At 40.6% G+C, this 26391-nt stretch overlaps 1 long non-coding RNA gene across 1 annotated transcript in view; it reads right to left on the bottom strand.

Annotated features, from left to right (window-relative positions):
- Positions 1–26391, bottom strand: part of LOC126651377 (uncharacterized) — a 35597-nt gene that overhangs the window by 348 nt on the left and 8858 nt on the right. Inside the window, exons 3-4 of the long non-coding RNA XR_007631660.1 lie at positions 21205–21313; positions 20087–20249 (exon numbers count right to left, since the gene is read on the bottom strand). This is a non-coding gene — a long non-coding RNA (uncharacterized LOC126651377). The remainder of the gene's footprint in view (positions 1–20086; positions 20250–21204; positions 21314–26391) is intronic.

Here is a 26391-nt window from a genome sequence, read left to right as displayed (position 1 = left end):
TCATAGTTTTCTTATGAATATGTAGAAACTCCATTGCTGCTTTCTCCCTTGATGCCTGGCTTTAACCTCTCTGTATTTTCCTTCTACTCCAAGGAATCATAGAACCAGCCGGGTTGGAAAGGACCTCTGAGATCATCAAGTCCAACCCTTGATCCACTACCACCACAGTTACTAGACTATGGCACTAAGTGCCACATCCAGCCTCATCTTAAAAACCTCCAGGGATGGAGAATCCACCACTTCTCTGGGCAGCCCATTCCAATACCTGATTACTCTATCTGTAAAGAATTTCTTTCTAATATCCAACCTAAACCTCCCCTGGCACAGCTTAAGCCTGTGCCCTCTTGTCTTACTGATAGTTGCCTGGGAGAAGAGACCGACCCCCACCTGGCTACAACCTCCTTTCAGGTAGCTGTAGAGTGATGAGGTCTCCCCTGAGCCTTCTCCAGGCTAAAAGAGCTGGAATATTCCTCTCCCTTCTTCCCTTTCACTGTAGTGGGTCTCCTAGTGTTGTTTTCACCTCCTGAGCATCTGGGTTCGCTACTGCTTTTCCTTCTTCCCCCTCTGTCACCTCTAGACATGTGTATGATGGGAGGTGTCCCAATAGCACCCCTCTTTGCTGTATCACCAGTGCAGCAGGACTCTTCCTTCAGAAAACTTAAGCTGGTGCAGATGAGTCCCCTGAGCTTTTCCTGCCACCTCTCCTCAGTCGCGTAAATGCATTACATCCAAAACATATCCTGAATGGAAGAAGGGCCAAGCAGCCAGATGATTGCTGTAGCTGATTGCAGCATCTGCTGGAGTCTCATTAGTGTTTTAGCTTTCAGACGTAGTTGTGGGATAGATTTGCTAGCTTCATTTGCTTCCTGCAAAAGCTGCTTTAGGCTTACACATGTGAGGCCAAGTTCCCCAAGGGAGGATTTAACATGGCAAGCCTATGTGTTAATGTTTTACATAATGTTTAATAAGAAAACCAGATGTCATTTGCTTTTAGTCAGCTGACTAGGTCTTCAGCAGTTTCCAATACTTACAGCAAATTTCTTTCCTGCTGGAGATGCTAAAGGTGTCAAAACCTCACACATAGTAAAATGTTTGGGAACGTGAGATATTCTAAAATGTGTGCAGGAATTTCCAGCTTCCTCTCTTCCCTTTTATATCTTGCTAATATCATCTATATAAATACAGAGACATGCAGATTTTCATGCCTCAAACTTCTTTTAAATTCTCTGCTAGCCTCCTCCTCTTCTGTTTAATAGATGTCTTAAAACTCTTTACTGTTGGCAGGTTCTCATCACCAGCCTCCACTCTGGATCTAGTTATATCTGCCTGACTTCTTTGTGTGTGTGATTTTGGTTTTTTGTTTGGTTGGTTTTTTACTTTTTTTTTTTTTTTTTTACTCTTTTTCCTCTTTTTTACTCCAGTAGAAAAAGAGGGAAGGTGAAGGAAGGTTAGAGCAATACAGATCTTCCAAGGGACCTCTCATCTTATGCCTATAGAAATCAATTGCTGGAATCTCTCAGCACTGCCATTGCTGTCATAACGTGCAGAAATTGGTCCATGAGCTTCTTATAATATCACTTGCTGCCTGTAATATCACTGTTGACTCTGCTGCCTTGTTTGTGAGCTCTGGCTGATCTGATATTTATGACAGGGGCTTGCTATCTCCCCTTTGAAATCTATCACACTGAAGAGCTGTCAAAATATTTATCAATAGTATTTGTAACTGAGAAGCTGTAGTCTAGGGGGCAAACAGCAATCTGAAATTTTGCTTTTTCACCTTTGCCATTCCAAGTCTGTCCTCTGTGTGCGTGTCCTCTCTGACATGTGAGCAATTACTTTCAAACATGCAGCTTCAGTCAGATTTTTGTTGCCTTGAATTATTTTTTGCTGCTTTTCAGTGATGGATGGTGTATCATGGCTCACAAGTCACAGGATGGTCTCCGGATTCTCACATGATCAAGTAAAGGAAATTTATTTTAGTGCCCCAAAGCTCCTGCTAGTCCCTGCATGCTGTGTACCTTTTTCAGTTATGTTCTGAGTGGCTGCATAAATCTTTTCAAGCCACATCATTGCTGAGCCTCAACATCCTTTAACTGGAACCTCGTCACCCTAAATGCGCTTTCATCTTTGCTGGCTGGTTTCCATTTGATGTTCTGCCGCTGTGAATTGGGAACTGCTGCGTTTCATCCCACTGTTGCTATTGGGTAGATTTAATAACGCTTTGCAATCTGATACAGCACCTTCCCAGTGCTAAGCCAGGTAATTCTTCTAGTAGTACTGTGTATGAGAATTAAATGAAAGCACATTCAAAGATAGAGTTATCTTTTAAGTGATAGAAAAGTCATACTTTTTGCTCCATTCCATGACAGAGAAAGCCACAACTGAAAAAAATGCAGACTTTGGAAAATCAGGATAAGAAAACTCATTGAAAAAATGATCATTAGTATGTTCAGGGCTGAGCTTTGTTTTGGACCTTGTGTAATGAATTCTGTGGGGAAGGTAGTATCAAATGTTACTGCTCTGATGCTGTGCTTTAGAGTGTTATCCCTCCTCAATATTACTGTCCAGGGGTAATCTCCATTACCATGGGTCTAACCCATGCTTGCAGCAAAAATAGCCTTTAACCCTGCATGTGTTTTACCCTGCTTCTGAGGGAGAGGGCTTGTAGGATTGATCTGGTTATTTTTCAAGACCCAGGTCATGGGGAAGTATTTTTCCTTTTCACTGAGTACCACTGAGAAAGCATTCACTTTCTTTTACAGTTTGATTTCCTGAAGAAAGAGCAAGGAAGGGCATGCCCCCGGGGACTTTACCTCAGTCAGGATGTGGTACTGCAGATGCTGCTGAAAGAGAGACTGACCACTTGAAAGATCATGAGATTCCAGTAGTTTCATAAGCTATCTGCTTGTTCAGCCATGTGAAACATAGGAAAAGGGGTCATGCGGTATTTTATTACATTGTTCTTACAAAATCAGAGGTATTTTCCCAAACTATGCAAGTCGCTGTACATGTGCTCTTGTCATCTGAACCATATTTAGCCCCATTGTCACTTTTGAACTTTCTGCATATTTTCAACTGCTGCAGATTTTTAAATCCTCCCTATTTCGTATAGCTTTCACTGTTTGAATCCTTGAAAAAAAACCTTGAAGTGTTCCCTGTACTTACACTTTTGAGAGCTGAAGCTGTGCCAGAATGCCTTCACAGATCCTGAAAATGGTAATTACAGAAATGGAAGTTAAATGGAACCTGGGGAGCTGCAATGTTTCTATTGGCAAATGACCTAGGAAAGTTTAATGTGGTGACTGTTGATAACAGAGTGGCATGTAAGAAATGTGGACCAAAGCAAGTACTTTTTTTTCTTTTCCCATTGTTCTTGCTATTTTCAATATTACTTTTGGTCACACATGGTTTCTCAGAGGAAAGCCCCCACTTAAGTCTCTTACTGGTTTCTACTCTCTACAAGTTGACATGACAAGGCAAAGAGAAGAGGGGCTATACTGGGGAGAACAGGACCAAAAGGCTACCGGATAAATGAATACCAACTTAGACATGGTGAGAAATTCTTTTATCTATATGGAAAATGCTAATTAAAAATAAAATTCATAGAAAGCAGTGGGGTTTTTTCTTCATTCTCAGTAACTGGACTCCAGGAAACTCAGTTTTTCACCTTAGCCAAGTTTATCTATATTTTTGCTTTCTAAAGAAAAATTTATTTTTTTTTTTTTTAAAAAAGAGCTTTACTCAGTAAAGTATTTGATTGAAACATGCTCTAGTTTCTCTTCAGGTTATATAAATCTTTCATATAAAGTGTATACTGTCTGTTAAAAAAAAATTTTGAAATAAAATACCTGGCCATCATTCAGTCTTTGTACCCAGCCCTACAGCTCATCTGAGGCCTCAAAACAAGCAAAATGAAGATTGTACTCATGCAATTTACTTTCCTCCACACTTTCTAAAAGTTGTTGCTTTTTCACTGAATATTTTTGTCTTAGTAGTTCCTGGCTTGTGGCAGCTTTGCATGCTACCAAAGCACTTCTCCTGTGCTGTGTATAGCTGGTGCTGCAAGTGCTGCCTCTCCAAAGGCAAGGGAGCAGCCTGCCTGGGAGCATGAAAACCTGCAGCCCAGGCACCAGGCTTTGTACTTGATAGAGGAATCTAACATGCATAAAGAGAGCCCAGCACAGCTCTGTGATTCCCAGGGTGTTGATGTTCTCATGGCAAGTGTTAAAGCAGCCCTGACCTTGCCTGGCAATACGTTTACCCTGGTTAGATCTCCCCAGGGCCCTTCTGCAAGCACTTTCTCCCTGCAGGGCTTGTACCCTGGGCATTAGCAGCACACAGAGTTTGTCTTGTCTTCTCAACAGTACTTGAAGATTTCTCCATGCAGAGACAATGTGTACCTGCTTCATGGAACAGGTTTGTGGCTTCTTTGTGTTCCTCGAGCTGTGCGTGCTGACAGCCTGAATCTGGTCTAAAGGAAGTCAACAAGAGAGCCATGAGGTCAGCTTCTCCCTTTAGTGAGCTATTTAAAAATGTTTGTGTTTTGATCAAATACGTGACTTAAAGTGAAAGGACACAATTAGCTTATGGTATCTAGGCAAACAACTCTGTTTTTGCTGAGTTGTGATGTCACTGGGGATGAAGGTCTTGCATCGCTGATCTCCAACAAGGGCATTTTCTGCAGCTGATCTTTGAATAGATGAACAGATTCCCTAACAAACACCCCGAAGACATTTACGTATATTTGGAAACAGATTTAGTAGCTGGATATTTTTCCTAACAAATGATGATTTGTTTATGATAATTACAGTAATTGTTTTATTCTTCTTCCCCTATCATCTTGTGGTAAATAATTTCTTTAATCCATCACAAATCACAGTTTCTCCAAATGAGAGCATTTGGAGAAAAAGAAAAATGTAAAAAGCCTTTGCACCCAAAGCACTGCTCTGCCTCACTGATCATTCTCACAGCCATCAGCTCCTCAGTGCTCCAGTTCAGTGGAAATGGCATCTGGAAAGATTTCTGTTGTTTTCTAGAAACCTTTCCATAAGAACAGTATCAAAAAGATGACAGGGAACGGCCAGATATATTATTCACTGTTAATATCAATACCCTCTTTTGGTCTTTTTATAAGTGACACCAGGTGAAGGAATCTGTGCCGACCTACAACAGAGCAACCTACTTAGCTCTACTTTGAGGTGGGCCTGTTCTTAAGTTAAGGACAGCTCAAAACTTTTTGCAAAAGCTATTCAGTAACTTTTTTTTCTTTTTTTTTTCTAATCACAGGGACAGTGTTGGATTTTGTAAATGCCTTTCTTGCTTGCAATTGCTAATAGGTTTTCGGATTACAAAAAATAGGATTGTGTAAGAAACTTTCACTTCCTTTTCTCTGATAGTTTTTTTATATTTTGCCTGGAAAAAAAAAATCTGAAAAATTTGTTTAATTTTTTTAAACAGCTTCTCTGCTACCTGATTTGTTTGTAGGGCCATATATACTCATGCACTCATATACAGCATGCTGTGGCTCTGCGGAATTCAGCTATGGCCTTTCTCAGAAAAACATTCTGAAGAGATAATTTCTGTTGCAAAGTCAACCGTTCACTTGTACATTCATCCTTCTCCACTGTAGATAACTAACCTAATCGAGGTTTCAGGTGCATCTAACAAAAGTGTACCTCATCTCTCTCCATTAGCAGAATCCAGGGGTGACTGAACTCCTAACTTGTTTGACTCAAGTTACGTCTGAAGTGTGGTGGGATGAATCCAGGTCACTGCCTTGTGCCCTTTGTGCATCTGTGGTGGAGCTAAAAACAGCATCACAGAGCACAGGCCCCAGTCTTGCATGTTGGAGGCTGCTCTTGTTATTCACAGTTGGGCTTGCAGCGTGATTTCCTGTGTGCTCTTTGAGTCCCCTCTGAAAGCAGAACTGGTGTTTTCTGGACAGGCTTTTTCCCGGTGCTTATTGCCATCTCTGTGCTCTGTGGACTGCAGTGAATTGATTACTCTATCCCTGATTTGCTATTATTCACTTTTTGCTAGATAGAAAAATGAGGGATGGAGGGAGAAAGGACAAAAATATCCGTAAGCTTTGGGCTCATGGGGGTTGAAAGGTTATCTGCACTTCTAGAGCTAGTCCCTCTCTTGCTGACATACAGTCCTTTTCTGGGAAAGTGTTTGGGTATAAGACTCTGTGTCCATATAGGTAAATAAAACAACATCTGGTAGTGAGCTTAAGCACAGGACAGTAATTATCCATGTCACTGGGCAGGTTACTGCCTGCTGTGGCTGGGCTATGCCAGCTGGCAGTCAGCATGACTAGGGGAAGAGGTAAAGGCTTTAAACTGAGGGAGGGATGGGTTAGATTAGATGTTAGGAATAAGTTCTGTATTGTGAGAGTGGTGAGACACTGGAACAAGTTGCCCAGAGAAGCTGTGGATGCTTCATCCCTGGAAGTGTTCAAGGCCAGGTGTCTAAAAGATCTTGGTAAAGTGAGGCACACCCTGAAATCAGGTAGACAACTACACACGGATGAATGGCTGTCCTCTTTGTGCTGGGATTTCTGGGGAAAGTTGACAGACTGAGCCTTTTTTGGCTTTTCTTTTCCCCTTTTTTCCCCCTGATGCTCTTTAGTACCAGAGTTAAATGCAGCAGAAGTTGTGCCCAGTGGGAACTTCTGCACCTTTGGCACTTCTCTGAGCTCTGGCACTGACAACTAGAACAAAACTAGGGCGAATGAACTTGGTAATAGACTTAAATTTATCTATCAGATATCAGAATCTACCAGAATAACAAAAAAAAAAGGCAGTTATTTCTGATAATTTTCCTTCATGCAAATCTGCAAGGCTTTTCCCCTTCAGAAATAGAAAATGGGAAGTACTTTTTGGTTAGACATGTCCTCTAAATTCTGTGGTTTGTGTTCCTTATAACTGTAGTAGCAACAAGTGGTTACTCTTTTCTATTGTTATTTTTAGAACCTAGAAAAACAGTGTAGTGCTTCAGACCTGCAGTGTTTGGAAACCAGTTACTGAAATCAGGCTCATGCCCTAAGCTGTGGTGTACCTGGTAATACTGTTAAGATTTGGGTATGTGTGTCTGCGATGTGGGGATTTAACAGCAAACCTCAGGTGACAGGTTTTGAACATATGCCAGACATGACATCTGTAGATCACAACCTGTACCAAAACCCAGTGGCTGTATTTCTTAAATCTCCCTAGGAGGCACGAGTCTGAAATTTTCAGTGGTAAGCCACTAGCCTTGGGCTCTAACAGCTGGAAATTACAGAGACTGTTCTCAGCTGATAAATGCAGAGTTAGGCCCTGCCAGCAGCTCACTGAATGCTAAAACTTCATTCACGAGTTGCCCTTGCAATGCTGGGCAGCGATAAAGGTCCTTCTGTAACTAATTTAACATTTGTAACTCCATCTCCTTGTCTCCAATATAGGACTGCTGGTGATCATGTTTGCAGAAAAGATCCACTGACAAGAAGAAACAGATTACAACTTGGGGTATGGTTGTTTGCCCACATGCTGAGAAAGCTTTTTCTTTATTCTTGTTTTGCAGTGGCCTGCCTGTCTTTCCCTTCACCTTGCATGTGGTGTTCCTCTAAAGGGAACCAGGGGGGAAGGGCTGTAGGAGACAGCCTCAATCCCACCTGTATTCCTATGCTGAGTATCCTCTGCAAGGGTTTCCAGTCAGTCCAGTGATAGGCTCAGTAGATCACTCTCATGTGCCTTTCTCACTTCATTGTCTACACACAGCAGCAGTTCATTCATGCTGAATATGGTCCATAATGTCCAAGTAAAAGCCAAATCCTTTCTTTTGCTTGTTTAGTGAAGCTGAGTAAGAGTAATGTTTACATGGCTTTCATTTCGAATCTGAATCTGACCAGGTTCACTCACTCAGTTTAATTGTCATTGCTCAGATGTTTTAGCAGCTTCCTACTGAAAGCTCTGTAGTAAAACCTGAAACCGAGCAATTTATTTACAAGCACTGAAGACAATGCAGATCTTTTCAGAAATGCATCCTCCAGGAGCACAGAAAGTAATGGCTTTCAACTTCACACACAGAGAAGTATTAATTTTCATTTTTAGTTAGACTTTTGCACATTAACAGCCTTCCTCTCTAGGAAACTTGTTTTACTGATAGCCACAAAGCTTTCCAAGCTCCCAGAAAGAAACCAGAAAGGACTATAACAGTGTCCAGGCTCAGGTTAGAGACAGCACCTCTGAGCTAAATAAATCTGAGACAAAATTTTTCAGAGATCTAACAGCTTTCCTGGAGTTCCCTCCCGAGTCCTCTCTTCCTGTGCTAATCCAAACACAGTCTTCTAAAAAGTCAGGAGGCTTGTGCTCTTAATCCCAGCAAGACTCTGCTAACCATGCAGCATTTCAGTACTCTGGCACTATCTGATCAATTGTTTTCTCTGGCAGATTTTTCTTATATTACCATCACTCCTGGAAATTGAAGCATAGAACAGAATAATTTCAGTTGGAAGGAAACTACAATTATTTAGTATTATCTAGTCCAACTGTCTGACCACTACATGGCATGTTAATAAGCACACTGTCCAAATATTTCTTAAACACTGACAGACTGGAGTCATCGATCACCAGGAAGTCTGTTACAGTGTTTGACCACCCTTGGTAAGGAAATGCTTCTGAATGTCCAGTCTATACGTCCCCTGAAGACAAAGTATGCTAATAAAATGCTTTTACCACTTAATTAGCTCATTGGATTATAGCATTTACTTACAATCACATATAGAGAAGCACTTGGGTTTGGGGAAAAGCTATATTGTATGTGGAAGGGTTAAACTGGATCAGTTCTTCCTGCAGAGTAGCCAGATGTGGCTGTTTTCCTCTCCAGACAGACAAGCCCAGCAGTAGCCCCATGATGATTTAAATCATGACTTTCTGTGAAGCTCAGCAGTGAGGGCTGATATAATCCCAGCTTCATCTTTCTTTGATCAGCTGTGAAGTCAAGTCAGGCGAGGATGTGGTCATGTACAACCTGAAGCCTCGTTTGGGTTTTTCAGGTGATTTTTTAACTTCTTCATGCCTTAGTGCCAAGCTCCTAAGTCTAGTTCAGTTGCTGACTGTAGACCACTAGTTGAATTACTAAGTGTCTATCTCCTGTGAGTTTCTCCTGAATCATGAAAAGTTGGACAAGCACTGGAAGAAATAATGAGAGTCCCAGGTGCTACCTACAGCCTCTTCAGACTAATTTTTCAAATTGTCTTTTTAAAAATTATCAGTTATTCAGATACTAACAAATGTCATAAAATATATTTTAAAGTTTTGAGTTCTCTGTTCTTTCAGCAGCAATAGCTTTGTCTGCTTACAAACCCAGAGAGATTGGGTAAAAACCAGTGCAAACAACAACGACATTACTTTTCAGTCACTGGTGACCAACCAGATGAGCCCAAGCAGCTGTTCCATCTCTGCTGTCATTCTTTCTCAGCAGCACTACATCTTACTAAAAACTTTGTTCTCCTGTTTTGAGTAGGGCTTGTGTCCCTCTTGTTGGGAATGTGCAGTATCGAGCGATGCAGGTAATTTTTTCCAGTGAACCTAGTCATATCTCCTACACCCTAGACGGTCCTGATGGCCCTACGTACCTATTCTGAGGTCATCATGCCCTTTTGCTTGACTATGATCAGGTACATGTGCTGCTGCATAAGGATCAGGAAATGCACCCCTTCTGGACTGTTAGCTCGAAGTTCTGTTCTCTTCTAACTCGAGAGAAAACAAAACCCCTGTGACATTCCCTTGGTGAATACTTTTATTAAAGTTGAATTATCTTGAAAGGCAGAAATAGGCTGGAACTGGAATTTCCCAGCCGAAATACTTTGATTATATCTATTTTGTTGGACTGTACCTTGCTTGAAGGTAACTTAGATCTACTGCATCTTTAGTTGATACTGAGGGAGTTAGAGTTATAGCTATCTTGTGGAAACACAGATTTGATTCATATGCTAGTACTATTTCTCTTCCACCTCCTCCATATCTGGCTTGCTTGAAAACTTCTGGTTTTGGTCCGCAAGTGTCAATAGATCGAAAATTTCTTTGGCACATCCACATGAAGCTTGTGGATGATGTTTACTGTTCCTTAGGCTGTGACATTAATTATGCATCAAAAGGAAAGCGAAGCCTCTAGACACTGGAATTTCCTCTAAAACATAAAGCCTGTGACAGTGCTGTCTACCTTCTAATCATGTACTCCTTACATATGTGTACATAAACTTCTTTAAAATTTTATTTATATCTTTAAAAGATTGTTTGTATTAAATCTTGTTCTGATTTAAGCGTTAGTTCTTAAATGCTATTTTTGGATGTCAGAGATTTAGTTCTTACCACACAAGGAAATGCTTTTTCCCCAAAAAAGTAATGGGAAACCTGCAGCAGAGAACTCCTCGCTGGCTGCCATAGGGAGGATGTGGTGAGTAAGAGGCAGAGAAAGGCCACATGGGTGTGTATCTTGCTGAAGTCCCATCTACCCAAGCAGAGTTAATGGGTTTTGAATTGAGGTTGGGAATTGTTGGTTCTCATACTGCTTACAGCAGGAAACCAGGAGCCCTCACTCTCTGCTCTTCAGTGCCACATTGCAAACACAGCTTGAGGACCTGGACAGTGGTAAGTTAGGATGATTTAAATTCATTATTTAAATAGACACAGTAACTATCTTATTGATGCTCAATGAACTGTTTCTGTGTGAACCCCCACTTGAAACACTACCCCTAATCAAACACCAGGAGAAAGAAGCCTTTTATGTTTTCCCTGAGCTCCAACCTTTTACTTTATCTCAGTTTCCCTCTTTTATTTCCTTGGTATTGAGGCTAAGATCAAAGAAATAACTTTGTTAAACAGTAATCAATTCTAATCAGTTTAATAAGCAACAAAGGAGTTGCTTTGGCTAAATGAAGAGTTTGTAGCCAGATCTCTATGGCTATGAGTCTGTGCCTGCTGGCACTGCTCTGTGCTTTGTGTCTCAGCCTTCCTTGGTCCCTGCCCCGTTCATTCCCTGGGCAGTGCAGGTCCTGCCTTGGAGTGCTGCAGGTATCTGCCTGCTTTTCCCACTCTGGGAGCCTGAGCAACTCTAGTCTGTTCAGCTCACATGAGGAAGGCCTGAATAATTACACCTTGGAGACTTTCCTGGAGCTGAGGGTAAACAGCAGGGAAGTGGAATTTTATTCACTTCTAATCTAAGCAGAGTTTATCCAGCTCCTGGTATCAAGTATGGAACATTTCAGTTTATTACTTTTTTTCACTTACCACTGCCCAGATCAAAACGAAGCAGTAAGTTGATGCATGTGCTCAGGCCATTTACTTCCTGGGGCTTTCACATACCAGGGCCACATTTCTCAAATTCCTCCTATTCTTTAAAACATAATGCTCCAGCTATCTCCAAGCTTCTGGTGTTAACTGTGTTTTCCAGATACCAAACTTTACCTTTTCCAGATCACTAAGGACAAGATATTGCTTCTCCAGAGGAGGCTGCTGTGAGCAAGGTACACCACAGTTCAACAACTTAATTTACTTCTCAAATTGTGCTGCTGATGTGGAATGCCAGGCTAGAAGGCAATGACTGGCACTGGCATTAGCATTAGCCTCAAGATGGGAAGCAGCCCAGCCTTTGCTGATTAGTTCTGCCTGTTCTCTCCCGAAGGGCATTTCTGATATGAACAAGTCTGTAAAGAGGAACAGGGTAGAAAAAGAGGGAAGACAACATAAAAACAGAAGACGAAGGCTGGAGCATCAGAACACCATCATCTGCTATAACCACAACTCAGATTAGCCAGTCATGCAGGAGACTGGCAGTGCTGCACAGAGATGCACTCTGATGTAGTCAATGCAAATATTGCACCACCCTGTTTCTCCTGGTTAGATAAAAATTTAAATTAAAATGACACAGATTGTTATTTCATGGCCTCAGAATCCCCTACAGAAAAGCACTCTCAAAACTAATTCTGGTCTCAAATCTGTCTAATTACTGACTGCAGCAGTCAGTTAAAAGAAAAGGAGAAAACTTTAAATTTAGACTCTTTTAAATTGAAACAGTATTATCAGGTTGCAGATATCTTTGGCACAAAGGCACTATTTTAATAGTTTTAAAAATACAGACTCTGACAAAAACATAGTAAAAAAATATCCTCATTATGTATTACACCATCTTAGGAAGACACTTGAGAATGATTGTAATGATCTAAGGAGTTTGAGTACAAACTTAAGGGGGTACAAACTTAAACTGTGGGAGCTGCATTTGTTTAGTCTTGAGAAGAGGAGGCTCAGGGGGGACCTTATCAGTCTTTACAACTGTCTGAAAGGAGGTTTTAGCCAGGTGGGGATTGGTCTCTTCTACCGTGCTTGCAGAGAGAACAAGAGGAAATGGCCTAAAGTTGAGACAGGGGAGATTCAGATTAGATATTAGAAAAAAAAAATAATTCAATGTTAGGGTAGTCAGGCATTGGTTGCCCAGAGATGTGGTGGAGTCACCATCCCTGGAGCTGTTTAAGAGGTGTCTGGGTCTGGCCCTGGGTGATGTGGTTTAGTGATTTAGGGGTTATAGTGATAGTGCTAAGTTGATGGTTGGACTTGATCTTAAAGGTCACTTCCAGCCTTGATGATTCTGATTCTGTGTGTTTCCATTGCACAGATGGATCTCAGACACACACAAAAAACAAGTACCTTCTAAAAGGAGAATTTTGTTCATTACATAGAGATGATCTTTCAAAAAGGTATATAAATAACCCACAGAATTCAATCCCATTGAACGGTTGAAAAGATCCTGTTCCCATCTCCCAGTCTGAATGCTACAGACTTCAAAACACTTCTTATTTAAGAATTACCCCTTCCCCTTAAGGTGAACTGGGAGTAACCATGCTTTAAGAGTTGCTTAATTATCTAACTGTGAAGCTGGAATTCTTGTGTCTCCTCGGTTATAAACCTGCCTAAAATGCATACTGATCCAAGATACAGTGGCACGGAAGATTTGAAAACAGAACTGAATGCAAGAAAAGGAAATGCCTTTAATAAAGAGTCTATATACTTTTATAGTCCAGCTATACTTAATGAAGGAAGGTGTTTTACCAATGCTTTTGAAAGAAAATTGAATTGAGTTTGGACAAGATTTGAGAAGTTGCTGATGGATTTTTATACTGCTGTTAGAGCTTCTCATCCCATAGGTAGACTGCTCTGACAAGAAGGTGATCAGAGCACTCAGCACGGCTTCACCAAGGGGGAGTTGCTTGGAAGCAGCTTGAGGGAGGTGGTTCTGCTCCTCTACTCTGCACTGGTGAGGCCATACCTGGAGCATTGTGTCCAGTCCACCAGAGGCAGTGGGCAAAAACTGAAACACAGGAGGTTCCCTCTAAACATCAGAAAACACTTTTTTGCTGTGCAGATGACTGAGCACTGGCACAGGTTGCCCAGAGAAACTGTGGAGTTTCCATCTTTGGACATACTCAAGAGTCATCTGGACATGGTCCTCGGCAACCTCAGCTTGAGCAGAGGGTTGGACCAGAGGACCTCCAGAGGTCCCTTCCAACCTCAATCATTCTGCGATTCTGGGACCTTTCTCTGTTATGGACTGTGAAGGCAGAGGATGACCTTGTCATTCAAACATTCAAATTTAATATTGAGCATCTTTGCTCAGCTAACTTAATATATGAGAAAAATTACTTGGTGTAATTCTTTTCCCAGATCAAATAGCTCAGGCTGGAGTGTATTAAAGGAATCCTTTATCTGAGACCTTTGGGATTAAAGGAAGCACCTGCAGGAAGAATTTCTAAAAATAGATGTAGGAGATGAACTTGAGCATTTCTAGTGCCAGATTACACATCATATATTCGTGTTCCTCCTTTGCCACCCACAACTTCCTCTGGACACACCCTTTGGGTTTGGCAACATGAAAACAGCACTGGGGATCTTGCACCTTTCTTCAAAATTAAAAGTTGTGAAGCAATTCAGCAAAAGGTGAGACCTTCAGCCAGCTGATGGCCCAGCAGGCCCAGGTACAACAGGCAGTCTTACAGAGAAAAGAGCTGTACACAGACACTAAGTAGTTCTTTACACTGTGAAAGGTCTTGTGACACAGTACGTGGACTGTGCTTTTCAAGCTTCACTATGCATAGTTGTATTTTTCACTCAGAAGCTCTATGGAGCTTTAGACTGTAATCAGTCACCACTGTGTTTTCTGATGTTTGCTGATAATCAGCTGGGACATGCTATTTAATATGAAAGCAGTGTCTGCATCATTTCTACTGTAGATTGGCTCTGAATAACCTCACAAATATATTAAACTGTAAATTTGACTCTAGCTTGTCAAAATGCTTAAGCCTAGGCTGGGCATTCTTCTACTTAGAGATCATTCATCCATTATAAAATACAGCACCCTACTCTCCCTCCCTTTAAAATACCTCTACTATAAAACAGTTGTAAACAGTAAAGTCAAATCAGTAAAACACTGTGGGAATCACCAGGTGAATACTAGTATTTTAAATTTATTTTCAGGTACTTTTCCTAACAATATCAGGGATATATTTCTTGTATTTGATGATGCACAGCTTGCTGATAAGCCAGGTATTAATTAACATACCCTGCATTTAGGATTCCCTAGTGGCAATCAAAGAACAAAGGTCTTGGTAATGATTAACAATCAAAGCTAAAGATAACAGCTGACTTCAGATCAATTTGATCTTTACCAGAATGCATTTGTCTAGAAAGACATGAAGTAACCCCTGTAATCCTTTAAGTGAGGTTACTCCAATCATAAAGAGGCCATAAAAATAGCACTTGAAATTTAAGAGGTTTATGATGGTCAGCGCCCTCGATGAAGAAACATCAAAAGAAAATATTCCCTATACAGAAAGTCTGCTTGGGCTCAGGAGGCCACTGAACACCTATGGCACAGCTTTCAAGCTGGTGAAAATGCACTTCTTTTTCCTATTCTGTACACATCCAGTTAACTCCGAGTTCTGCCTCTCCCTCTGCCCCCTCATCTTCACTAAATCCAAGTGATCTTCTCTTATACAACATTTAGGTGACTTACTTTCTTTGGAGTGTGCTGTTACACTCCACTCTAAACATGATCAACACTTTGCTTTTTCACCTTAATGTTCTGCTTTAAGTATGCTGAATCCTAAAGCATATTCTATTTTGAGAGCATGCTAGCTTTTGTCATGTTTATAAATCAAGTCCTCAGCAACCTGAAAGTAGAGTGATGGTTAGTGTCCAAGGCTGCAAATCAGCTTAGCTTGCTTGCTGATAGATATGACAGAAACACGTGTCTGCAACTAGTAATTTTCTCTTGCTAGGACATTTTTAGGGGCAAAAAATCAGATTTCAACACATCCAGTTGAAAATCTCTCTCAGACATGTTATTTACATCTTCTTAACATACTGTTCTGGGGCTGTTAGTGTAGAAAGAGCAGGAATAACAATTTAAACCTTACTGAAATCGAGCAAATTGGATTGTGGCGGCTAAGTTCAAGTGAAAGCTCCTTGTAAATGAAGAGCTTACGACTATTTGGCTGGCAGAAAGCCATGTGATCTTACTCATCTAATTCGCAGGAGACTTCTAGATGGTGACAAATCCTACTGCTCCACAGGCTGCACGTGTGCAGGTGCAGAATCACAGAGGTACTGCAATGAAGAGTGAGGGATGAACAGCAAGGAGGGAAGACAGGATGCTGCTGCTCTGTTGTCAGTGCTGCCATTTGCTCTCCCCATGACAATTCTGTGACTGTAATTTTCACTCTTATTTATCACCTTAATGTCAAAGACTCGGGAATGATGGGCTCAGCTCCCAGTGTGGTTGGTACTTTGCAAACACGGAACAAAAAGGCAATTTCTGCCTCTAACTCCAAGCTTGCCATGTAAGAATAAGATACAACCCAGCAGGATGCAGACAGCTAAATAGGAATATGTGGGATCCAGTGGAGACATTATGCTTCCTATCAGAGGCAGGTTGCTCCAGCTACCAGCAGTCTAGCTGGCTGACAACATTTATAACATGTATAAGGAGATATCAGACAGACAGACAGACAGACAAATTTGCATGCAAGTGAAAGGCAAGTCCAGATGAGGAAGGGCAGCATTTTTATGGAGAGAAGGCCAGAAGGAGATACTGGGGACTCTTGGTTTTAGTCCAAGTCCTGTTTGTGGTGTGAATTTGAGTGAATGTCTTACCCTCCTCTACTCTCCTTGTCATTCAGCTACCTGTACAAGGTAAGGGTAGTGTTAATGGGATAGTATGAGGTTTGACTGATGCATGTGGGCGTGCTTAGACACTGGAGCATGTTGCCCAGGGAGATTGTGGATGCCCCAGTCCTGGCCGTGTTCAAAGCCAGGCTGGATAAGGCCTTGAGCAACTTGGTCTAGAGGTAGGTGTTCCTGCACGTGGCAGCAAGGGTTGGGGATAGATGATCTATAAGGTCTATTCTAATTCCTTAACATTCTGTGATTCTATGATTCCATGATTCTATGTACAGGGCTTAGAAACTTCTGCATGATTCTATTATCAAAGTGGAAAATATTATTTTCCCTAATCTTATATATTCTTTCTTTCTCAAATTACTTTGGTAACTAGAGATTCTTCCACTTCCAGACACCAGCTATTGCTTCACTGCAGATACAAAAAAACCCCCCTAAACTAGCTTCATGAGCTTCAAGAAACTTTGATACTATAAAGGAACAGCCTGAAGACCCTGAAGTTGTGGGGGCTGAAGATCTCTTCAGTTTCCATTCTGAAAGACAACTTAATCTAACCAAACATCTCACATACATTAAACCAACAGACTTTCAGTGGTTTCCCAGGTTACAGTTCATTAATGCCTCTTTCACAGAGGACCAGAAAGCACGCTAAAGTGAGGGCACTGCAGGTTTCATTGTTGTGTGGTGCTGGCAGAGAACTTGGTTCTCATACAGAAAATTAGACAGGCCATGGTACTTCAAGTATTTTTAACTTGTGATCTGATGAGAGTTTTAGAAATAGGAGAGCTGGCATGAAGGACTGCACTTAAATTCACAGTTCATAGCATAAGGTAGTGCTTTTTCAAGCTTATGGCATCTAACAGCCACTGTAATAAACACCCACAGGTGGGGAGGATTGATTTGCTGAGCACTCTGCTGGACTCCTCTTTCTAGAACACGCATGCTGACAGGCTTTCCAACTACAGGAGGGACGGCTTGAGGCCTGAAGGACTGCTGGAAAACTGGCATTGTGGGCTAAGGCCCCTACCCAAGTGTGCAGTCATGGAAAACAAGCACCCTTAGCACTCTCCCCACCCTAATCCAAAGAAATATCTTCACATGATGATGTGCTACTTAAAGGTCAGGGGGAGACTGGGGAGATTTTCTGCATTTGTATGCATCCAGAGGACCTGATCTTGAAAGGTACTCCCTGTGGGAAAACCACAGCATCTGCACAGGGCTGCAGCAGCCTCAGTGGCCACCTCGTTGATGCAGTGTTCCGGACATACAGAGCATCTTCCAAGGACCAGGGTGATCAGTAACCAGTCTAGAAGCTGAGACTGCTCATCTGCTAGAATTAGTGCTTGTCAGACTAACTCATGCTGCTTCTGTGGTCCCTGTACTCTGCTCCCTGGTTGTGTCTCACCAGCTGTCTTGTTTTAGCTCTGGGGCCATGCAGCTTTGATGGTCAGTGTTTAATAGTGCCCAACACCACAGGCTCCACACCACAGGCTCCAGCACAGTATAACCATTGATTAACAGGAGTAACAGAAACAGGAAGGTGCAGCATTTGTCAGGCAGGAGTGCTGGTGCTTGGTGCTGTTTTGAAAGAACTGCATAGCAATATACACCTAATAGCCTGCGTTTGACTTCAGAGACTCTAATAACTAAGCTTCACAGTGATTAAAAGCTACTGAAGGAAAAGATGAGTGTGGAAAATGAAAACAGACTTCCTCAATTTATTTTCCAGCTGTCCTGGAAGGAGGAAAAGAGATCTTGGTAGAAACTCTCTAAAAGTATATTCCTTCCCCAGTTACTTTCCTGGATTTGCTGATGGATGGGACAGCTCACTGCAGAGGTTATTGGTACATTCAAATGTCAGTTTCACAAGCCTATTATTACTCGAATCTGTGGGATAATTAATGCTTGCATGAGAAGTTAATGAAGGACAAAGATTTTTTACTGCTGATGGTCTCCGTGAAACAACTGTCTGGAACATATGAAAAAGCTATTGTGAGTAACAAATTACCATTACAGAGAACCAGATGAATATAAATCTTTCTGAAAAGGTGACATGCTCTTTATTTTGTGGCTTTTATTCTAACACTGACCCTATGGTCCATGTGCAGTATCTCCCTGATGCACCTGTTTGGCTTCTTGGTGGGCGTCTGTACATTCAGTGTCTCATCATTATGCAGTTCTGACAGAGTCCCATTTACCTGCCACCTGAGGCTTGTTCTTCTCTCTAAAAACTCCTCGTCTCTAGTGAGTCCAACCTGACTGTGTCATACGATCCCTGAGCCAAATGTGACAGCAGCATTTTAAGCGATATTGATGTCCTTGTGTGTCACTGATCAAACAAATGCCATGTACCCCTCACCTGTGCAATATGTTTCTGTACAGTGCTGCCAACTTGAGCTTTCATTTGGGTGGTAGCTTTATCTCCCTATTGGCTAAGGGCCAGCAAATCTTTGGATATAGGCTTGGAGATAATTTAGCTCCCATCTAGTAAATCAGACTGGATGAGAGTGTTCATCAGAGCACAAATCCTGCTTGAATTCAGGCAATCTAAGAGTAACAGGATAGAGAAATGTAGGTCTGGATAACACCATTTACATCATCTTCGGATGGGATTGTGTTTGCTACTCAGTTTAGAATGAAATGTGACATACAAGCTAGATATCATCAAAACCAAGTATCTTTCATCTTCTGTTGCATATTTAAGAAGATGTTATATAAAATGGAATTGCTTTTCCTTCTGAGAAAAAAGTAATAATTTCTGCTGAGTTCTACTTGGCTGTTGATAAAATGACTTTCCATGTGGTTCATGATTATCTGGCTGGCTGAGTGTGAGTTGATCTTCATTCCATCAGGCTGTGATTCTTCTGAGATTGCTACAAAACCTATACAAGCCCCTAAACTCTAAGTTTTACCATTAGATTTAAGTTAGCTTACGTATGTAAAGCTGCCAGGGGAAAGAGAACTTCTTATTCATTTGGTTGCTTGGAAAGCTCTTGTACATTGTTTATCCCTGCTCGTACTTGAAAAGACTTACAAGGACAAATTGGTGCATGGTTTTGCTCAAGCTGTCTGTGCATTGCTTAGGGTGAAACCCTGAAAATGCGTACCAGCTAGAGAAAATGCCTTGAATGTGGTCAGTCAAGCTAAGCCTACAATAGAGAAAAATGGCTCATCCCACAAAAACTGGTCTGGTACTTGAAGCTATAGGTGACCCTATGAGCATCCTCCTCATTCTGTTTTCAGTCAGCAGTTCATGTGTAGACCTGCATTCTGGACAAAACCTTTACAGTGTCACCTCTCTTGGTCATTCTCCATTGATCTTGCTAAGACAGGAGCCCATGACTTGTTTGCAGAGAGGTTATTTTCGTGTCATTCCTTCACAGCGGTTACAGTTCAAGGAAGAAGTGTTCTTGCTGAGGAAGGGAGAGGCTGCAATGTTTCTGTTAGCTGTTCAGCCAGGTAAGGGCGCACAGTGTGCCAACACAATCCTATATGCATGGAGCATTCTTATATACATCCACACAGGGACTGCATCCAAGCATGGCTGAAGTTTTGTTAAAAGATTATTTTGAAAATACCTTTAACATAATAGAGAGCAAAACTGGCTTGATCTCTGTGTAGCCTTCAGAAGGAAAAAGGGAAAGATTGGGAAGATTTTTTCTGTCTTGTAATAGATCTGATTCAGCTCAAGGGGAAAGACACTGGCAGCTCCTCTGCTGCAAACTTGCTTTACCTTATAATGGTCCCCGTGAATTAGAATCACTACGGAACAGTCCTTTTTGACATAAATACCACAATTATATATTTAGTCATCTTGGTACAGGCAAGTGACCTGTCAAAGGTCATGCAGGAAGTATAGAACTGAGCAAGGCACTAACCTGTGGTCTTCAATAGGCACTATTCCATATAGGTGAAGCTGTTCAATGATTATACCCAAAAGTTCTAGGAACTCTACTTTTCAGAAGTGTTAGATGAGTGGACAGAGTCACTGGAGAAAGGACGGGACTGTTGCATGGCCTGGAATGTCTGTCTTTCTTAATTCTAAATAGCACAAAGGAAAAAAAAATAAAAGAAACATGTTTATAGCAACACCATCCATTTTCTGCCCTTGCAGGGCTGGACATAAGGTAGGATCAGTTTAGTAGTTTATATGTCAACATAATGGAAGTCAGAGTAAACTCAGCCACACCATCAGCTGCCACTGATAAAAACTTCTACCTATGTTAGCAGGAGCATCGAAACAAGACAAACTGTAAAATCCTAGTGGTGCTTTAGAAACCATTTAATCTTTCAAAAGATGTCATAAATAAAAGGTTTCTTTGTGAGAAAAGATCTGGAAGAACAATAAACCAGCATATCACAAAACAATCAGCTCCTGTGTTGTCATTTCTAAATGATAGGGACAGGACAAATGTGCTTGACTAAGACAGTTTAGGGAGCTCACATGAACTTTACTAACAGCCATAGACATACACACGTGAACACATTCATCTGCAAGCACAGGGCATAAGCATTGAAGAGACTCATGTAATTAGTTGGCTCGTGAAAAACAAGGAAAATACACCAATACTCGTGCAAATGCAAAAGTCATCAAAGTCAACTAATAGCTATCTATGAGGAATGCTCAGAATCTTGTGAACTCAGCAGAGAGATGTAGGCATGAGGTTCTGTATTGCCAACAGAATAAAAATACCCTTGACATAATGGAAGGTATCCTGCAATAATGTATTTCCATATAAAGACACAAATCTAAGGACAGGGAGCAATTCAGTATTGCCACAGGGAAGCCAAAACATATTTGTAAACTGCAACTCTGCTCTACATTACAAGAAAGAGAATGACGAGGGACAGACAGAGAACTGGTTTCTTATCTAGAGCAGCCTTCTAATATGAAAAGACAGCAACAGAAGATAAAGTGTGCAAACAATACAGACACCACTTTCTTTAGAAACATCAGTGAACCAGTGAGACAAAGACAATATCTGTACAAACCCACCTGACTCTTCCTACTTGGGTCATTCTTTCAAATATACCTCCAAATCACTCAAACATCAATGCTTGGAAAATGGGCTATCAATTTTCTGGGTACATTGGTACAATGGAACCTGGAAAAAGAGGACAGTTCTTTACTGATAAGCAAAGATAAGCAAAGACAGCAGAAATCTAATGAACTGCTGGCACAATATTAAGGCATTTTTAATTTCAAAAGGTTAAGCAACAAAAATATTGTACACCTCCTAAGCAATGACGTTGACTCAAGAATCAGCAAAGCAGAATGGACAGAAAAATTTGCTAAGATTTTTAAAGACGCCTACAAAAAACAAAGAAAATAGGCCATAAGGTGTTCCCAGATAGAAGAACATTTTGAATAGTTCTTGGTAAAAGTAAGCTGTCACAGTGTCTGATACTGTAGCTGGGACTACAGTTCCAGCACTATAATCAGCAAACTAAAGCACTCTGAGACCTGTGGGGTCACATGAGGATCTAACTCTTCTGGGGAAAAAGGACAGACTTACATTCCATGGGGACACAAATATAGACAGAGTCAGCACAAACATGAGGCAAAATCACTATGATGAAAGGTGGTGAAATGTTCACTGTCGTGAGATTTCAGCATCAGCTCTTAAAAATGACAGACCAGACAACAGCTATTGGAGGGAGCACTCAAACCAGAACTGCAGTGGACCAATTGTCAGAGATTTCCTGCAGTTCTTGGAGACATGCACTCTTGCCATAAGTAACTCCTTCAGAGAACTATTTGGTAATAAAACATGAAAGAGTTACTGTTCTAAACTGAGAGAAAAATATTCTCTGTTGCTAAGGAAATCAGGGCTTTTAACTCATCACTTTTTTCATAGTGGATACACATATATATGAATACAGAATATGCCTCATGATGCACATTCATGGAATGATTGCTATATGAATTGATTAACTCCTTTCATAGACATGATCTTCATATTTAGTTTTGCTGTTTACATTCTAGTAACTGCCATTCTTGATTAGAGTGGTGAGATGTTTCTTCTCTACCTCTGGGCAAAGTCTGGGTCTTAGCAACCCAGCGTATGGTTTGGTGACAGCTGATCTGGATTCTTTTCTTGTTTTTTATGCAGGTGACATTTAGCCACTGGGCTGTTCCTACTGATGTCTCTTCTGTAACTCAGTCTTCACAGATACAGACAAGAATTCTTCTGCATTTTGCATTTTGCAAATAGGTCAGTTTTAGGCAACAATCTACCTCTTTCTGGGATAACGAAGTATCATCTCATGTAGTGAAAAGTCCAATGCACCAGTACTGTGATAAGTCTCCAAATATTTTTGGTTGCTAGTCTTAGATTTTCACTCCCAAGCAAAATGTACACGCATCATAAATATAACTGCAGTGTAATGGCAACACTTGTCTTCTGCCTCCTCGGTACTCAGAAGTTTGAGGCTCAAAATAGTGATGTGCTTGCGGCATGGATAGTATTAAATAGACAGATGGTACACTGTTCTCACTTGGTAATCATACAACCCATATTTCCATAGACCTACGTAGGCAAACACGGATCACCCACTGCCTGGTAGTCAGCATGTGATTACAAAAGGTTAACTTGTTAGGCGTGCCCTGGTAATTGGGGAATTGTCAAGTGTTTTCTGCACTGCTGAGCACATTGGTGCGTGCTGATTATTTTCTAGTGTTTTAAAATACACCTTTCTCTTAAGCTTTTAATAACTCTTGCTGGAATGGAGAGACATAACAGAAACTTATGTGCATTCCAAAGAGACTTTCTTCTCTCTTAGTGTTCATATCTACGCAGCTTAGAAAGTCGTGTTCCCCTCATGCATTATAGTTGCTGACTTAATTAGTGGCATATCCTATAAACGAAGTCCAGTTTTCAGGGGAATTGCTACATTTCCTTTGAGGCTCCTTCTAACACACAGACTCATGTTGTAAATGGCCTATTTTGTTCTTTGTTTCTCTTTTTTTTCATTAAAAAATTCTATTCATTTTGTAAGTCATTCTCAATAGTGGCTGCAGTGATATTACTGTTTGGTTTAAGCACCTTTTTCCATTTAACTTTGCCAGGATTATATGACTTTCTATCCCAGGTTCTGTAGCAGTGCTTTCAGTCTCTTTGTAGCTAAGCTTATCTCAATTTTATGTCCATTTCTCTGTTTCTGAAATATTACCTTTATTAAACTTTTACTTTCTTAGACAAAATATGAAACAAGCATTGCAGAGGTGCGTAGGGAAACCCATTGTATAAACAAGCAGTATCTTATGCAGATACAAAAAAACTCTTTGCCTGGGAAATCCTCAGATATACAAAGAAAACAAAACTGCAGTTTCTCTCCACAAACACTCTACTGGTTTTGCTGGAGTTTCTCCAAATAAAAAATCAAATTTTAATACTGAGTTACTACCCAGAAATACATTCCCAGGGCTCTACGTAAAGGTTTTCCTTAATTTCCACTTCTCTGAAATAGTCTTTTTATACAAGCCTCAAAAATGCTCAAACAGAGCACTGGGAAGACTTGGTGAGGTGTATTATCTTTGATTTTTATGTTGCCCTGTGTACAAGTTTATCTGATCACATGGTGATTTCAGAAGCCTGGATCCATCACAGTTGTTAACATCAACTGAGGTTTGCAAAGTCTTTCCTTTCATCTCTCTCAGCTTGCCCTGAGACAGCAGTTTCCAAATTGATCCAAAGCAGCTATTCCTGGAATGACTATAAGGAGTAGTTGAATAATGATGACTGGGCAGAATTAATTTATTATTCTTATTGTTTTCTACATGGTCATCTCTTTTCTATGGCTCTCTATGGTGTAAGGAAAAGATCTGATTCTTTTTAAAAAAAGAAAATAAATCACACTGATTTCTCTAGGTTCTGATTCAGGGTCTGTGCCCTATTTTAGTCATAACCTTGTTGGGTTCCTGAGAACAACAAGTGCACTGAACAATATCAAAAAAGTTCAAATGCTGAGAGCTGCAACAGTTGATTAACTCACAAATGAATCCCCAATTTTTATGTTCCTCAAAAATTTTGTACTATAGTATTGGGAGCCATTCCAAATTTCAATGTTTTGCTGGCTAATGAGTGGTTTTTATGGTTATATGGTTGTGTGTATGTGATGATATGGACCCAAGAAAATTATCAGCCTTGTTAGTGGCTCTGAGTCCCATCTGTATTCTGCAGCGCACAGCTCTCATTCTCTATTTTTCTTTTGTAGGAAAGTGTTTTAATTCCTACTGGAGTTCCTACTGTGAAATCATTTTTGGAGAAGAAGAGAAACTGATACTGATGGAGACACTAATGCATCTGCCTTAAGGCTATTCTTTGTTTTTCTTTTTCTTTAGCACAGCCAGCCTGGCCCAGCAAAAGGAAACAGGATGTTAGAAAAGGTACATGGTTTCTTCATCCTTTTGTTTTCATAAACAAACAAACAAAAAACCCTACTGAGGGATCAAACTCCTTCAAGTATCAGCATTTAAACTAGTTGCCAGATATCTGGTACTGAAACTAAGCCTCCTTGAAGAGACTTGATTTCTTACACCTTCTTTTGCAACCTCCAGTACTAATTGGTGCTCAAGATACATGCTGGACTAATTGGATTTTGTATTTGTTTCCACCAGCAAAACCTTTCCCTATCTTCAATAAGTTATTTAGTCCTTTGTATGGATGGATGATCATTAATACTGATTCTTACTAAGCCTCTACATACACACACACAAAGACATATATTTACAATGTGCAATTACTTTCATTTTACTTGATGGAGTTATAGAGTGATCTATTGAGACATGACAGTGTGTGCATGTTGTAAATAATTCAAGAGCAAAAGAAGCTGCATGAGCCTTCAGAATAAATATTGCACATCACCCAAGCTCAGATAGACGTTTGATTTACTTCCTTAAAATTCCTCAGGTAGCAAAAGAGATATGACCGAGAAGTTTAAAACTAGAGTTTAGCTAGAGATAAAATATTTTCTCTCCCTCCCTCAAAGTCTGCTTCTCAGTAAAGTCTTAGTCTTTACTTGCTAAATAACATTAGATTTTTAAAAGTGTGATGATGCCTTAGTACCTGAGTCCAACAGAGAAATCATGAGCGTTCATAATTTCCAATACTTTGTCAAGGCAAAGAAAAGATTTGCAGCATTTTGGATTCTGTAGTAATGATTTTCAGTTGTATCTTCTTTTTAAAAAAGTAAGAAAAGTAAGAGTTAGGATTACTTACTACTGTAAGATAGCATTTGAAAATCATTGGTGAGCATGTCAATGCTCAGTGTCTTTTTGTCAGGAGTGACTTAGTGTAATCCCCTCCACGAAGCTCTGAGCCAGGGGCACTGTCTCAGGGACAGAAAAATGCAGTCTGGATTTCATGTAACTCTACTCACATTAATTGGTTCATCTGCCTGTTCAAATGTGGGGAAAAGTATCAGACCCTCGACATGATTATTATTTTGTGTGTGACTTTTAGGTGGTTTTTTTTCTGGATGACTCTGACTTGCTCAGAGACTCGATGATGAGCTGAAAGACTTTTCTTTTCTTAGCACTTGGTCTAAGGTCCATCAGTCAGTGAGCAGCAACTCAGAACCACTGAGAAAAGCAGAAAGGTAAAGATACGTTTTTAAACAAGAGATTAAATGGGTTTTCATTTTCCAAACCCTGCAGCAGTGCAAATCCCAAAGGCTGGGGGTTGCTGCATTCCCACCTCAAACAAGTGGCATAACAAGATGTGTGCCATGGCAGTTCTACAGCCATGGCATGTGGCAGAGTAGGCTGTGCCAGGCGGAGAGCAAAAGGAAAGCAGGAGGCAGCCTCGCTCTGGAAGTTTCTGATCTGTTCTGGGGGACAGAAACAACTAAAACGAAGCTGTGCCCTTTCACTCGGTTTTCTTGGTAAAGTCAGAGCTAAGCCTCTGGAGATTTTGTGGGTTTGCTTTGCATATAATAAAAATTAATTAATTAGGGTTAATTTAAAACCTGAAAACAAATTTTAAGGCTAGTTAAATCTTCTAGAATTCTTGCCTTTTTTTTTTTCCCAATTAATTTGTTAGAGTTTGGAAGGCTAAAATAGAAAATACAGTTCAATTACACAATAGCTCGCTATGAAACATTTACCTCAATGATCTGATTTATTTCCAGCCTATCAACTATCTTGATAGTTTGTGCAGGAAAATTACTATAGATTTCCAAC

Source organism: Myiozetetes cayanensis, unplaced genomic scaffold, assembly GCF_022539395.1.
Source record: "Myiozetetes cayanensis isolate MyiCay16 unplaced genomic scaffold, myiCay2020 scf6-25, whole genome shotgun sequence".
NCBI lineage: Eukaryota > Metazoa > Chordata > Aves > Passeriformes > Tyrannidae > Myiozetetes > Myiozetetes cayanensis.
This window is presented reverse-complemented; position numbering and strand designations above follow the sequence as displayed.